This window comes from Pinus tabuliformis, chromosome J (assembly GCF_031772625.1).
Source record: "Pinus tabuliformis cultivar Carrire ecotype Pingquan chromosome J, CPIR1, whole genome shotgun sequence".
Lineage (NCBI taxonomy): Eukaryota > Viridiplantae > Streptophyta > Pinopsida > Pinales > Pinaceae > Pinus > Pinus tabuliformis.
Window position 1 is genome coordinate 1,388,876,944 of NC_142295.1, and position 14,879 is coordinate 1,388,891,822.

Genomic DNA, 14,879 nt, shown 5'->3' on the forward strand with positions numbered 1-14,879 from the left:
CTGTGCTCTGCTTCACTATAGCTGATGGTCGTATTGATCGCAAGTTTAGTGATGAATCCTCCTAAGATACGATCAATCCAATGATCAACGACTCGCGCGATGTTATTTTCTGAAGCTTCCAAGTGTTTTACCAGTTCAGGGGTCTGCACAATAGGGCTGCCAAACTTCCACATACCCTGACTATCCACTAACCTAGAAAACCACTTCAGAAAATCACAAGGAAAGAAACAGAAGAAGGCTTCAAGCTTGTCCATGTACATGTATTTATGCGGCCAATCTTCCTTGGATAAGTGCAAATTTATGTTCTCCTGTGCTGCAAAAGTGTTCAGCTTTCAGTCAATCCACTTCTCAATTTCTTTCTTGGTAGTGAACCAATTATTCGACATCACATATTCCTCAGACATATCCCAGCCCCAACAATGAAACCATTTGTTGGCTTGATGAGTTTTGACCCATGTTCAGCGTTATCTATGCCAACCAACAAAATCCTAACTGTTGGCCCTTTCAGCAACAACTTGCATAGTGAAGGCTACAATTTCACTCGAAGTAGTATTGGGGGATAACAGAACCAAGTTTCTGCATCGAGAGGCGTGTATGATAGGTTTCTATAGTCCTATGGTTTATATCTATCTTCGCGAACCCTTAACCCTTCCGAATAGACAATTACTGTAATTGTGCTTAAACAACTTCTAGATCTTCACGAAGGCCCTTAATCATTCATAACATGCATAAAGATTATTGATCTACTATTTTCAGACACCATATAAGCATTAATTTAGATAATATTAACACAAAGTGAAATTATAGATACTTGTAGAAATAAGATATAATACACAAATGCATCCAAATTGGTTCAAAACTGTCTTTATTATGTATAATTGTTCAAGTACAGACTTCTTTTCCCTGTGCACTCGGCTCTAGGGGCCTGCACACTCAGCTTGTGATTTGCCAAGGTCTCCACGCACTCAGCTGTAGGAGCCTTCCCCTTTCAACTAAGTACAAGAAACAAACATTTCCTGCCTTAGCTTACCTGCCCTTACAAAATTTCTTATCCTATTGATATCTCTTAGACTCACTATGACTAATCTATATATAATAATGTGCTTACAATACCATGGTCCATGAGCCATGGGAAGGTCTCAAAACCTTCCTATCACTTACCCACCTAAGGGACTATTCAAGCCTCAAAATTTGCTACAACAACATTGGGGGATGACCACCCGATCCGGACCTTGAAAGCAACTCCTTTTCCGTTTGGTATGGTGGCTTTGGCTAGTTTAACTAGATCCAGTTACCTTCTCTCAATCTCCAAATGGCTTAAAATATGAATTTCATCCATCAATGGGGAAGAGACATTAGATCAGCCCTCTTGCTGATCAGGCAAGAAAATGATCCTTAAGCTGATCTGGGTTAATCCAAGCCCCAATTAAGGTATGCCTCTTTGGGAAGAGGAATTATAAGAATGTAAAATTAAATCTAAATGAAAGCTTATTCTATAATGTAAGAAAAAGAAACTAAATCCCAATCCTATCTTAATTAAGAAGATATAGATCTACCCCAACTGAGAAAAAGATATTTAAATGGTTGGGATTTCAGTATGTCTGGCTTATAATGAATATCAAGCTAATGCAGTATTTCAATTAACTAACGTTATTTATACCAAAACATATTCTATTCAAATACCACTTAACTGAAGTAATAAACCAACAACATTTAGGAAGAAGTTCACAAATGATGTTGATTGTTTGATCAGTAATTCGAATAATTAAACACTAATATGAGGAAGTAGTTCACACCATATCACTATTTGTTAAACCAGTATTAAAAGACATATTTCTGAGTAAATAGTTACTCAAAAATCAGAATTCAAACCATAAGAGAAGAGATAAATAATAACATATGATTAAGAAAAATTACTCATCCCGACAATAGTGCACAAATATGAATAAAATGAAACTATTATTTAAAATAGTAGTATTAGAAATACCAATTTATTGAATCCATTTCTCTAGCTCTGGTCTCCAATAGTCCTCTACAATCTTTGAACTTTTGTTGTTACAACAAGAGTTGCAGTAGTGCAAACTTTGTTCTCCATACATAATTCAAAATGCAAAAGAAAAATCCTCAATAATCCCCAGATCTGAGATTTTCTCTCCTCTCACCTACAACTCTAAATCCCTATTATAGTAGTTCTTTTAGAATTCTAAATTACAGAAGAGAGAAACCCTCCAATTACATTCTACAATATACTTTTTACAATATTTACAAAAAAATTCTTAACAAGAAAGTTTGTTGAATAAGAAATATGTCAATCAATTTTTATTGGCTCAAAATTCCATTTTTCAATTGTTGGAGCATTCTCATTGACTGAGATCTTTTTTTCCTTATACCTTCAATTACTTTTGTACAAAAACAAATCAAAACTAAATTAAAATGAAAAATAAAATCAAAATGCTAAATCTGGAATTAAAAGAAATCCAATCAAATTCAATTAAAAAACAATTTAGAAAGAAATCATAGCTTTATATTGATCGTTGTGAGGATTTAGTTTTCCAAGGAGAACATAGGTGAATGAATCTGCAAATGAGAATGTAGAAAATAATACTCAGAAAATTGATTTTGTTTTAAAAAATTTGGAGCCTGATCTTCTTTTAGATCTTATACCTAATATATGATCAAATATGGAAATGAAACAACTTCAAAAATATTCTAAACAATCTTATCTTTCCAATGAGCCATCATGGGCCTCATTTGGCGAAGTAAAACTCCACTTATGAGCTTCTGAAGTTGGTATATTAAAATTGCTAGAATTCTGGAAATTCTATTGCTTGGGCTAAAATTTTGAATTTTTTTATTATTAAATTTTAATCCTAAATTAAGTTAAAGTTATTATTTAATTAATGCTAATTTAATTGAAAAATTAATTAAGTTACAAAATTTAATTAATAAATTAAAATTTTAATTAAAATATAATTATATTATATGAATATTATTAACAAATTATATTAAAATTGTAATATAATATTATAATTAAAATATAATATAATATATTAATTATTAATTACAAATCATATTAACATTATATGAACCATATGTGAAATGGGGAAGATAAGGTAATGGAGGTGAGTGGAGTGTCAGGTGGGGTAACGTGAGGGTGAGTGAGGTGGAGTTACAGGAGGCATAAGGTGAAACAAAAAACTTTATATTAAACTTTCTTAACCCTCCTATTTTTTCCAAATCGCATATTGGATGGTTTTATACAAACACATAAAAACAAACAATTTTATTTGCAATATGCGATGTATCGCAATCACAATATCACAACAGAAATTATTGATCACAATTTTAAAATCACAATATTTTATCACATTTCTTTCTTAGATCGAGATTTTCAAAGGAAAGAAGTGATATGAAGTGGGGCCCACATGGAATTAATAATCCTACAAATTGGACTATAGCGAGTTTGCAATTTTGAGAATCTGGTCTTGGCAACTTGTTTTTAAATAATAAATTTTCAAGTAATTTAACAAGATTCTGAAACACAATTTCATCCATTGTATGATTTAGCTAGCTCATTTTGTAGGACCGTTAGTGAAAAAAATGAAAGAATATTAGTAAAAGCTAAATTAGCTATAAAAACTCAAAATATTATACATTTATTTACATTTTTAGTCTAGGCAAGAAAACGATCAAACTTCATGGGAGTGCCATTTACAAACAGGTTCATCAAATGAGTCAAACATGTATTAATGGAAAGCTTGTGAAAAGTCAGATTCAATGAAACAATCAAAACAAAAATTCAACGAAAATGAAAAAATGATAAAATTGCAAGACAATTAACTGAAATAAAAATCATAAAAGATGCTTAGCCAAAAATAAATGGAAAGGGTCCCCATTATTTGAAATAATATGGGGTGTTGGTTTTTCCCTAAAACAATGGTGACACACTGGGAAGAACCAGTTATATTTGGCTAAAGATAATGAACTTTAATTTTCCCAAAGGTTAAAAATAATGGAAACCACGAAATCATCTAACAGTAGAACATTTCCATAGGTCCCACTTAAATAGATTAAGCAATATGAGTTTGTAAAGAGAAGTACTTAAAACAAAGTCAAGTAAAATTCATTAATCCAAATTTGGGAAACTTTATTTTAAAACTACCTCGTATGAAAAATAGAAGAAGATACAGATAGGAGTTTTTGATAAAGCATATATTCATTTTATGATTGTATCTGACATCTCTTCACGGCCATCAAGCCTAAACAATACCCAGATGAAGTTGTCTTTTATGCCATACAATCCTAGTCCTGCTACTATCGGGCATTCATAGACCCTGACAAGTTTACTTGTATTTCACATGCTTCCTCTTTAATCACTCTTTTGATAAGTGCATTTTGCAAGCTTTTAGTTTATGATGTATTTGAGTGAAAGAGGTGAGATGGTAATAGAGATTTATGTTTAATGGACATAATACTTTCATAAATTTTTCTCCAAATTCTTTCCCTATAGCTATGAATTAGAGGCTTTTATGTGGAGGGGTGGGAGGGATTCATTGTGTTAAACTCAAATCAATTCTTTCCTTGAAAAATTAAACCCAATCACTTTGTAAGGATGTGTGTTTCTCCATGAAAATATTTAAAGCAAGAGTAATTATGGTTCCATAAGGATATGCCTTTAATGATAAATGAAATTCACTAATATAGGCAGAGTTAAGATTTCTCCCTGTATGTCAACTGTTGTTGAACAAGAAAGGTCTTTTCACATATACCATGGTAGAGTCACCAAAATGAAAGAAAAACTAAAAAGAAAAGAAAAAGGGTTCCTAAGCTAAAGTAAGAAAATAAGTCATCAATCAAAAATGAAAATGAAGAAGGTGAAAAGTAAAAGAAAAATCCAATTTTTTAAAAGATAAAATCCAACAAGACAATTTATATCAATGTCTCAATGAGGCAAAGTAAAAGAAAATAATCATGTGAATGTTCCTTCTTTTGTTGAGATTTAGATAAATTTTATCTTGTAGAGTTATAAGCATTTTGGATTGCGATAAAAGTGATGATAAAATTCAGCGACAACAAAAAAATTCTTGTCTGGTGTCAATTGTTTTGTTTCAAAGCATCATCTTAACCATTTTCTAACAAAATAAATGCTTAAAGAAACAATCTAAAGGTTCAACAACTCCCTAGTGTAGATGGTTCGATGAGGATCATTACTAAGAAAAGGAGACTGAATTCCAAATCTGATCTAGTGGAAATGTGAGAAGTTTTATGAGGAGTTGAAAAATAGAGTTTTATATCAACAAAAATTAAAAACAAAACTGAAACCAAAAGTAAATAAATGAAAGTGGGCACATGGAACTTACCATTTGGAGAATTGCGTTCAATCTTACCTGAGAGGTATCATTTTCTCCAACAAAAGATAACTTCTTCCTTTAATTAGAATTAAAAGGATGAAGAAGTTGAATTGACTAAAATCTTATTGACCCACAATCATCACTTATTAAATCTAAACTAAAACAAGCAACAAACTAGAAGAAAACAATGTTTCATGTTCCAGGAATATGAAGTGAACTGAATTCATCAGAGATGAGAATGAAAGGATGTTTTTTAATGAATTGTAGTGATGAATGTTCTCATAATATTATAAGTTTCATATCAACTCCATGATTTTCATAAATATTTCATAATTAAGACCAAATCCAAGATAATGAAATACAGATGTGTAGATGGGGAGGTCTTGAATTTCATATATTAAATATAGAGTGATATATCTAAAACTCAAATATAAGAGAAATAAAAATGATTTAACCATGTTGCAATTTTGTTATCAATTGCTTCATTACCATAGTGGTTGCCCAAGAGTGCCTTAAAATATTTTATACAACACAATGTCTTATCAAATTTTTTGCATCACAAGTTTTTCTGCCATGCATAACTTCAAACTGCGAGATTCACCTTTGTTGATATGTGATTGAATGTTATATAATAGTTAAAAGTCATTGGTAGAGAGGCATATATCGGAGTTTATCGCATCGGAGGATGTCAAGACAATATGTGATTTGAGTTTTGCGATGTGATATAAGTATTGTGAGGCAAGTTTGCGATATGAGCATATGTAATGAGAAATTATGATGGAGTGATTGCTATATCAGAGAATAGTCATATCGACGATCATAATTATTAACAAAATGAAATTCCGATATGATTCTTGTGATAATAGGATTACGATAAATGACATGGCTCACTAATGGGACTGACTTTGAGTTTTATAAGAAATCGACAATCAGAAGATTTTGAATGCAGGATGTAATATCGTTGATACACTGATATGTAATATGGAATGGACCTGATCATTTTATTAAATAAATTCAATCTCATATCAGATCCGGGATATTAGAACTTTTAAATGTATGTCCCAATCGAAATTGTGATTTTATGAGCAAATGCGATATCTTTTAAAACTGAATTTAAATGCCATATCGGGTCTAGGACATCAGAACTTTTTAAAACATGTGCTTAAACTAAAATTTTGATTTATAAATGGATGCGATATCTTTTAAAACTAAATTTAAATGCCACGTTGGGTCCGGAATTGGGTGGATATTGCAATACTTCAATTGATGCTTTATAAAATGTCTCAACATTAGGATGATCTGATAATGATATATGACAATACGACGAGATTGGGGCATTTTAAAGTATCCAAAAATAGAAGTGCCCAACTCAAATTTTCCTTTCTATAAAAACTCCATTCAATAACTTGATTAGCCATCAGATTATTTGATCAAAGGAAGATGTTATTATGACTTTCTCATGAGGAGAGTTGTGATATTATAATGATGGAAGGTGAATTTCCCGATAAAAGCTCTAAACATAATTTTAATGAAATATATAAGGAAAATTAATGAATCCTCAAATTTTGACAAAACAACTAATACTTTCCTGAGCATGCTATAGATTTAAAATAGTTTCCTGCTTATTTCAAGTCTCCAAAATCAAAGCAATGAAGACGAATCCAAAATTGTTAAGTTGCAGCAAATTCTTGGAATTTATTCATGTATGATCATCGTGATGAAATTTTTGCAAAATAAAATAATCAAGTGCTTTTCACAAATGCGTATGATCTAAGAGCTTCTAAAATATTCTCAGCTACTTTTCCAAAAATGAAAGGGAATGCCCATAAGAAGTCAGATTCATTAGTTGCTTTATTGAAATATGAAATAGGTGCTAAGAGAAAATAAATCTAATCTAAATCTAATCTATTCCTACTTCTAACATAATTAAGGAAACATGACTAGGTATAGTCATACTTTCAATATAACCACTCTCTCATTTTAATTCCTACATGTATGTACAGATCAATCATTAGTAACAAAAATACAAATAAAATTAAACTATGGAAAATAAACTTGAAAGTAGAATGTACAGTTATTGCTAATATATTATTTACAATTACCTTCTCTTGAAATGTCCTTTCGAGTTGAATTTCAATTGGATCATAGAAATATGGATGGATTACATTATTGATTGGGAGATGTTAAAAAGAGAATATGACAGGCCAGATCGTGAGAATAAGATTTTAGATACAATGGCCTTCATAAATTTGTTAGTGTTATGTACAAGTGTTAAACTATTAACAATCTTCTGTGAAGGAAAACTTTCCAAATATTTTTCAAAGGGGTCTCTGAAAAATGGATGAAAATCTATTATATACAGTGGAAGATTATTAATTGAATTAAATTGTTGGTAATATTGTCAAAATGCACTCTCTTGTTGACACTGCCTTTGAGAAGGTAGAAGTAATCAATAAGAAATGAACATCAGCTGAAATTGGAAGAGAAATGGCTCTTGATGTTCACGATTAGAATCTGAAACTTCATTTTCCCATTCAGAAAACACATCAATTAAGTGTTCAATACTGAGCTGCTCAATATGCCAGCCCAAATTATCTAAAAATCAAAAATTAAAAACATAAAATAAATCTGAAGTTAAAAATAAGTGAAGGAAAAATAGTAAAATCAAATCATAGTTTACACTAGTGTTACAATTATTGTAACAACACAATTGGGATTGATTTAATACATTTTCCTTTTGACAAGACTTGGTCAGAATAATAGAATTCAGATTATTTCTAATACCAACTTGTGAATTAGAAAGAGAATCATGACTATGAATAGGAATGAGATCTTGATTGCCATATAGATCATAGATTGAAATACTTTCTTGAATGCTGAAATCATGAGTATGATTAATTATTTCAAAATGAGAACTATTTGAAACAATTTCTGAATTAGAGTGTTCTTCATTTTCACATTTGATTAGAATTTGATTATGAAGATTCAATAATGAAGTATAAAAATCAATGTCCTCAATGTCAAATTAACTATCATAAATGACCTCACAACATTCATTAGAATTCCCTTCGATCTTATCGAATGTATCAAAACAAGAAGGAATATAAAGTACATGTTCATTAATGCCAAAAGAATGATCAATAATTAATTCTCTATCTTGATAAAAAATAATAGGCAATTCATTAAGATCAACCTCTTTGTTTTCAAGAATATCATTAATTTTAAGAGGGGACAAATTTCTATAAGAAAAAATATCAGGATAAATGGAAAAATGAGAATTAGAAGTAATGGATTTAAAAATGTCTCTATTTGAGAACTCTTGTGCATTCTTCTCATTGCAAATTTCAGATTTGAGAGCATTCATTGGTGTACTTGTGCTTTCTTGAAGAATGTTGTTTTGCTGTCCTGAATTTGGCAGTTGTTCATCATAAAACAATTCATGAATTTGTATAGAAGGCTGCGTGTTATTGGAAACTTTGGTTGCTGCTTGTACTTGCTGATTTATGTTCTGATTTTCTGAATTTAACACATACTAATTTTTAGATTTCGAAGCGATATTTTCTTCACGGTTATTGCTGGTATCTTCTTGCAATGGAATAGTAAAATTTTCCAAGCTTTGTGATTGAGATTCACTAACATGTGAAGATGCATCCAAATCAATATCAATACCGTAGGAAGTGTGCACTAAATGAAGGAATTTATTGTACATAATAGAGGCCATTTCATGATCATTTGTTTGCATCTTCATATTGGAATTCTCAATGTAATTGGAAGGAGTTTGAGCAAAGATTGGAATAATTCACATGGATTATGAATGGGTGGAAGAGAGAAAATATGTTCATAGCAATCTAATAATTCATCTTCTGTAGGTGTTTCTTCAATTTTAAATTTCAAACAATTTAAACGAAATCGAATGGTAAAATCAATCAAAGACTCATTTTCAAACCTTCGTAAATCTTCAAAAGTGTCACACGCTTGTTCGTAGTTATAGTCATCAAATTTACAAAGGAACATTGTAAAAAATTGATCCCAGCTATGAATTGAGGGAACTAGAAGCAATTGACACCATCTTCTAGCTTTTGCCAAGAATGTAAGAGTAAAAATGTTGCATAAAATACCTTCATCAATTCCTTGAAAAGTAGAATTTGAAAATTTCTGAATGATTTGTAAAGAATGATTAAATGCATAAATATTGCTCTTACCATTAAACTTTACCTGAGACAAGAGTCTTACCACTTCAGGTGGAGTATTGGAAGATGCACGTCCATGGATACAACTCCAAATTGGAAGTTTAAGAGGCGCCATCATGATAAATAAAATGTTAGAATAAAAATACTCTAACAGAAAACAAGTTTCAGGTTGTCCTGCTAGCGCCAAAAATGTTGAAGCCTTGAAATTCGTTGCAACAACATTGGGGGATGACCACCCGGTTTGGACCTTGAAAGAATCTCCTTTTTTGTTTGGTATGGTGGCTCTGACTGGTTTAACTAGGTCTAGTTACCTTATCTCAATCTCCAAATGACTTAAAATATGACTATGGGGAACGGATCTCCTGGGGTCAATTTTGGGGTTAAAAGCCCACGTTTTGGGGCTAAAGGCCAAAGTTTTGTGTAAAGAATATAAAGTCTCCACATTTTTTGGTCACGGAGCACGAAGATATAAACAGTCAAAAAGGGTTTTTTCCCTTAGTTTAGATAGTTCGTGTCAGCTTGATGAGATCTTCCCTTAGTCTATGGGCCATGGGAATGTATAAAAGGGGAGTCTTATAAGAGTCTAAGGTAAGTTTTTGGTAGAGTTCTAAGTAAGTGTTTGAGTCTGTGAGAGCTAAGAGCAAAGAGTCTTAGCGTAGGAAGAAGCTCTGCAGCTGAGTGCATAGAGGCCTAGGGTAGAATTCCGTAGCTGAGTGTGTGGACCCCTACAATTGTGTGCACATAAAAGTTAGAGCCTGTACTGGAGTTCTGAACCATCAATAAAGAGAATTTTCAAGGAGATATCTATGTATGAGTTATTGTACTTTTGTTATGAATGTTGTGATTATGTTATGTTGAATACTGAGTTTATGAATTAATGTTATATTGATGTGCAAATCTATGTATTTTACTTTGTCATATGAACACAAGTAGGAATATCTGTTTACATGAAGATAACCATAATGCATGTTAAAGTTAATCAATACTTAAGATAATCTGGGTAGACATAGAAGTAAGGATAATTATAGAGGCACGTAAGCGTCTGAATTGGCTATTTATGGTCTACGAAGTATGATCAGAGACTTTCATGAAGGCTTCAAGGAAAAATAAGAGAAGTTCATTGATAAGCCCTAAAGGGCTTATCGATCTAGGATAAGGTAGAGTGAAGGTCTAAAAGCAACATCGCTACCATCTCAAGGTGTATAAACTTGGTTCCTGCAACCCCCCATACCGCTTCGGGTGAGAGTTGAGTGCATGCTTCGCGGATTGATGCTGAAAGGGCTAGTAGTATAGGGATTTTCCTGGCTACTTAATGCTGAACCTAGGTTGGGGCCCATCAAGCCAGAAAATGGTTTCGTTGCCGTGACCAAGATCTGCATAATGAGATGTGTGATGTCACATCATTGGAATCCAACTAAGGAGATTAAAGACTGGTTGGACAGAAAGATCCACAAATTCGCGGTGCAAGTAAACATAAATCCAAGATTGATGAAAGAACAATGGTTGGACAGATATTTGTACACAGAGATACATGAAATATTCTTATGTCCCTTCTCGGTTGAATTATACGAGTGGATCGCGAAGTTGGAAGACGGCTAAGGGAGGTGGAGGCTTGACTGTCTGATTTTCTAGACCCCATAGTTAGTGTGGAGATTGGAAGCCTCTAAAGATAAGATCGCGCACACTATCGATCATTGGCTCGATCATATCATATGAGGATTTGTGACAGAGTTCGTGGTCGATACTTCAGTCAGTTATAGCGAAGCAGAGTGGCACTTCTTCAAAGGACCACGAGGTAAGTATTTAAGGTCTTTAAATACTTGGATTAAGATGTTATTGTGTGAAAAACAGGTTATGCAGTTACCTTGATGTTTGGGGCTACGCGAAGTGGAAGGACATTCTGGGATGGAGGAAGAAAAATCCCTGAATATAGCTCGCTGATTGAAACTCCTCTCAGTGACGGCGAGGGAGAAACACAATCTTCTCTATAGAACACTGTTCAGTTAATAAAAAAAGGGTTCCTGCGAATACCTCATCCACCCACATCGCCTCCATCTTCACCTCCACCGCTTACACCCTCGCCCACACCACCGCCACCTCTGCCACCGTTCAATATGGCGAACTTCGTAAAACTACCTATGTTCAAGGAAATAGGAAATGAAGATCCAAACCAATTTTGGTTCATCGCGAATGCTATATGGGAAGCTCAAGGTATCATAGATGATAAAACTAAGAAAGCAATGTTGGTTAGTGCTTTGCAAGACTACGCACTAACATGGTACATTAAGTATTGCACTGATAATCCGATGTCCACATTGGCAGATATCTAGACTGCGCTAAATAAGTAATTCAGTAGACCTAAATCTGAAGCGCAATCAATTGTGGGATTCAAAGATATCATGACGAAGCCTGGTGAGACACCCAGGGATTTGGATCTGAGATTGAAGTGTACGATCCATGAGGCTAACATGAATCTGACTGATCGGTAGCACCGCAAATGGTTTTTGGCTTCACTCCTGCCTCATCTAAGGGTTGTGCTATCACAATAGAAGATTGGGACCCAGGCGGAAGCTCTGGAAATCATGACGAGATTGCACGAGACACCAATGCAAGATGGTAATCTGGGGATTCAGCAGATTCATGTGCAATTGCAGAACCTTTGCCTCAAAATGTAAACTTTGAAGAAAGATTGAACAGCTCGACCTAAGGCGCGCGAAGAAGTTTGGTCCCTAAAGTGCAAAAGCCAAGGGCATGACAAAGATCACTGTCCACTTTGGACAGATTATGTTGCAGTAGGGGGACCAATGCCTCTGAGGCTGGGAAACATGCGACATACAATTGCCATTTGCTGTAGAAATTCATACAGACATCGCAATAGCTCTTCTACAACTTTTGTCAATTAGTGGGTCATGATGAGTGCAATTGTCGGAGTTATGAATTAATGATGGGTAGGACACCTGCATACAGGGTGCACGTAGAAGCACAGTCTAAGTTACAAAATTTAATTAATAAATTTTAATTTTAATTAAAATATAATATAATTATATTAATATTATAATATAATATTATAATTAAAATATAATATATTATAACAATAATATAATATATTAATTATATTAATTACAAATCATCTTAACATTATATGAACCATACATGAAATGGGGAATGGAGGGATAAGGTAACGAAGGTGAGTGGAGTGTCAGGTGGGGTGACGTGAGGGTGAGTGAGGTGGACGTATGGGAGGCATAAGGAAAAACCAAAAACTTTATATTAAAATTTCTTAACCCTCCGCATTTTTTCCAAATTGCATATCAGATGGTTTAATACAAGCACATGAAAAAAAACAATTTTATTTACGATATGCGGTTTGCGATGTATCGCAATCGCAATATCACATCGCAAATTGTTGATTGCAATTTTAAAATCACAATTTTTGATTGCATTTATTTCTTACATCAGGATTTTGGAAGGAAGGAAGTGATATGAAGTGGGGCACACGTGGAATTAATAATCCTACAAATTGGACTATAGCCTCTTTTCAATTTTGAGAATATGGTCTTGGCAACTTATTTTAAAATAATAAATTGGAGTAAATTACCAAGATTCTGAAACACGATTTTAGCTGTTGTATGATTTAGCTCGGTCATTTTGTAGGACCGTTAGTGAAAGAATGAAAGAATATTAGTAAAAACTAAATAAGATTTAATATTTACAATGAATGACCATTGAACTTAATTAGCTATGAAAAATCGAAATATTATACATTTATTTACATTTTTAGTAGAGGCGAGAAAATGATGAAACTTCAAAGGAGTGCCATTTACAAACTAGTTAATCAAATGAGTCGAAACAAGTATTGATGGAAAGCTTGTGAAAAGTCAGATTCAATGAAATAATCAAAATAGAAATTTAACGGAAATGAAAAAATGATACAATTGTAACACAATTAACTTAAATGAAAATCATAAAAGATGCTTAGTCAAAAATAAATGGAAAGAGTCCCCATTATTTGAAATAATGGGGGATGTTGGGTTTTCCCTACAATAGGGACTAAAGCCCATTTGACTCATACCATCTTTGTGCTCCACTTCCACATTTCATGGAGAATTTACATTTTATACAACAATTAACCAAAATTTTGAGCAAAACTTAAGCCCACTGACCCCATCCCATCAGTGTAAGTAGTGATAACCTCATGGGAAGATGATACTAAGGGAAACACGCCATCTAGTGTGGGTAAGGTTGTGTTCTCATAGTATGTGAGTTGATCAATGGTAATTATCTTCCCACCGTGGGGGAACATCATTATTCTGAACACTGATAGGGTGACTGTGAGCATTTTGTACACATAGCTTTGGCCTATTAAGATGTTGTAATCCAACTGGGCATCAAGTACTTCAATGTCTATTAACATAGGTTTTCCAACCAAATTAACTGGCACACTAAGGTATAAATTGACATGGGCTAAAACGAGTCTAACATATGCTCTAAGTGTTATGTCAGAAGGCTTAAGTTTAAGGGATCCTAATTTCTTCCAAATGGATTTGGACATGATGCATGTGGAAGCCCCTTCATCAATGATGTAATGATGGATGTTGATATTCTAGACTAAGATAGGGATTTGGAAAGTGATATCTGAGGGTAGCCATGGAGTATCTTTGTCCAAGTCAAAGACCATGAGGTGGGAATTTGATGGGTTGATTGCACCTAGAGTGGAAAGTATGGCCTTCTGTTGGGTTGGGCACATTTATAGGACTTCAAGCGCTAACATAGCTGATAGTGAAGGTCTAGGGATGGTCAATGACCCTATAGGTATTTCCATAGCCGAGGTGGATGGATTTGGATTTGGGGAAGCTTCATAACTTCGATTCCTTATTTACAAAAGGATATATTCCCCCGTCATGAAAATATCATGATTAGGAGTGTTATGGAGGTTCCCTCAAGATGGATGAGTTTGGGGAGTTTGTTGGTGGGTGTTAATGACTCCTTAATGGAAGAAGGGTCCAACATCACGACAACCTGTTGACCGCCTTGCCCCCTACTGTCTTTTATCCGTTTTAAGTCAAGAAGTTGAGGACAATGGTGGGTATAATGACCATACTCTCCACAGATAACACATGTATGATTATTCCATAGACTAGTGTTCTTGCCATGTTTCTATGCATTATTGTTGGTCATACCCTGGTTTTGGTTCTGGTTGGGGTTATCCCTTCTTGGTGCCGTTGGTGGTTGCTACTGATTGCTACCTGTCCACTAAGGTTCTCAATTTTTCTTTCTTTTTGATTTTGTCTTAGTAGCCTTGGAAGGATTAATTGAATTCAATGGGAAGCGAGAGAGG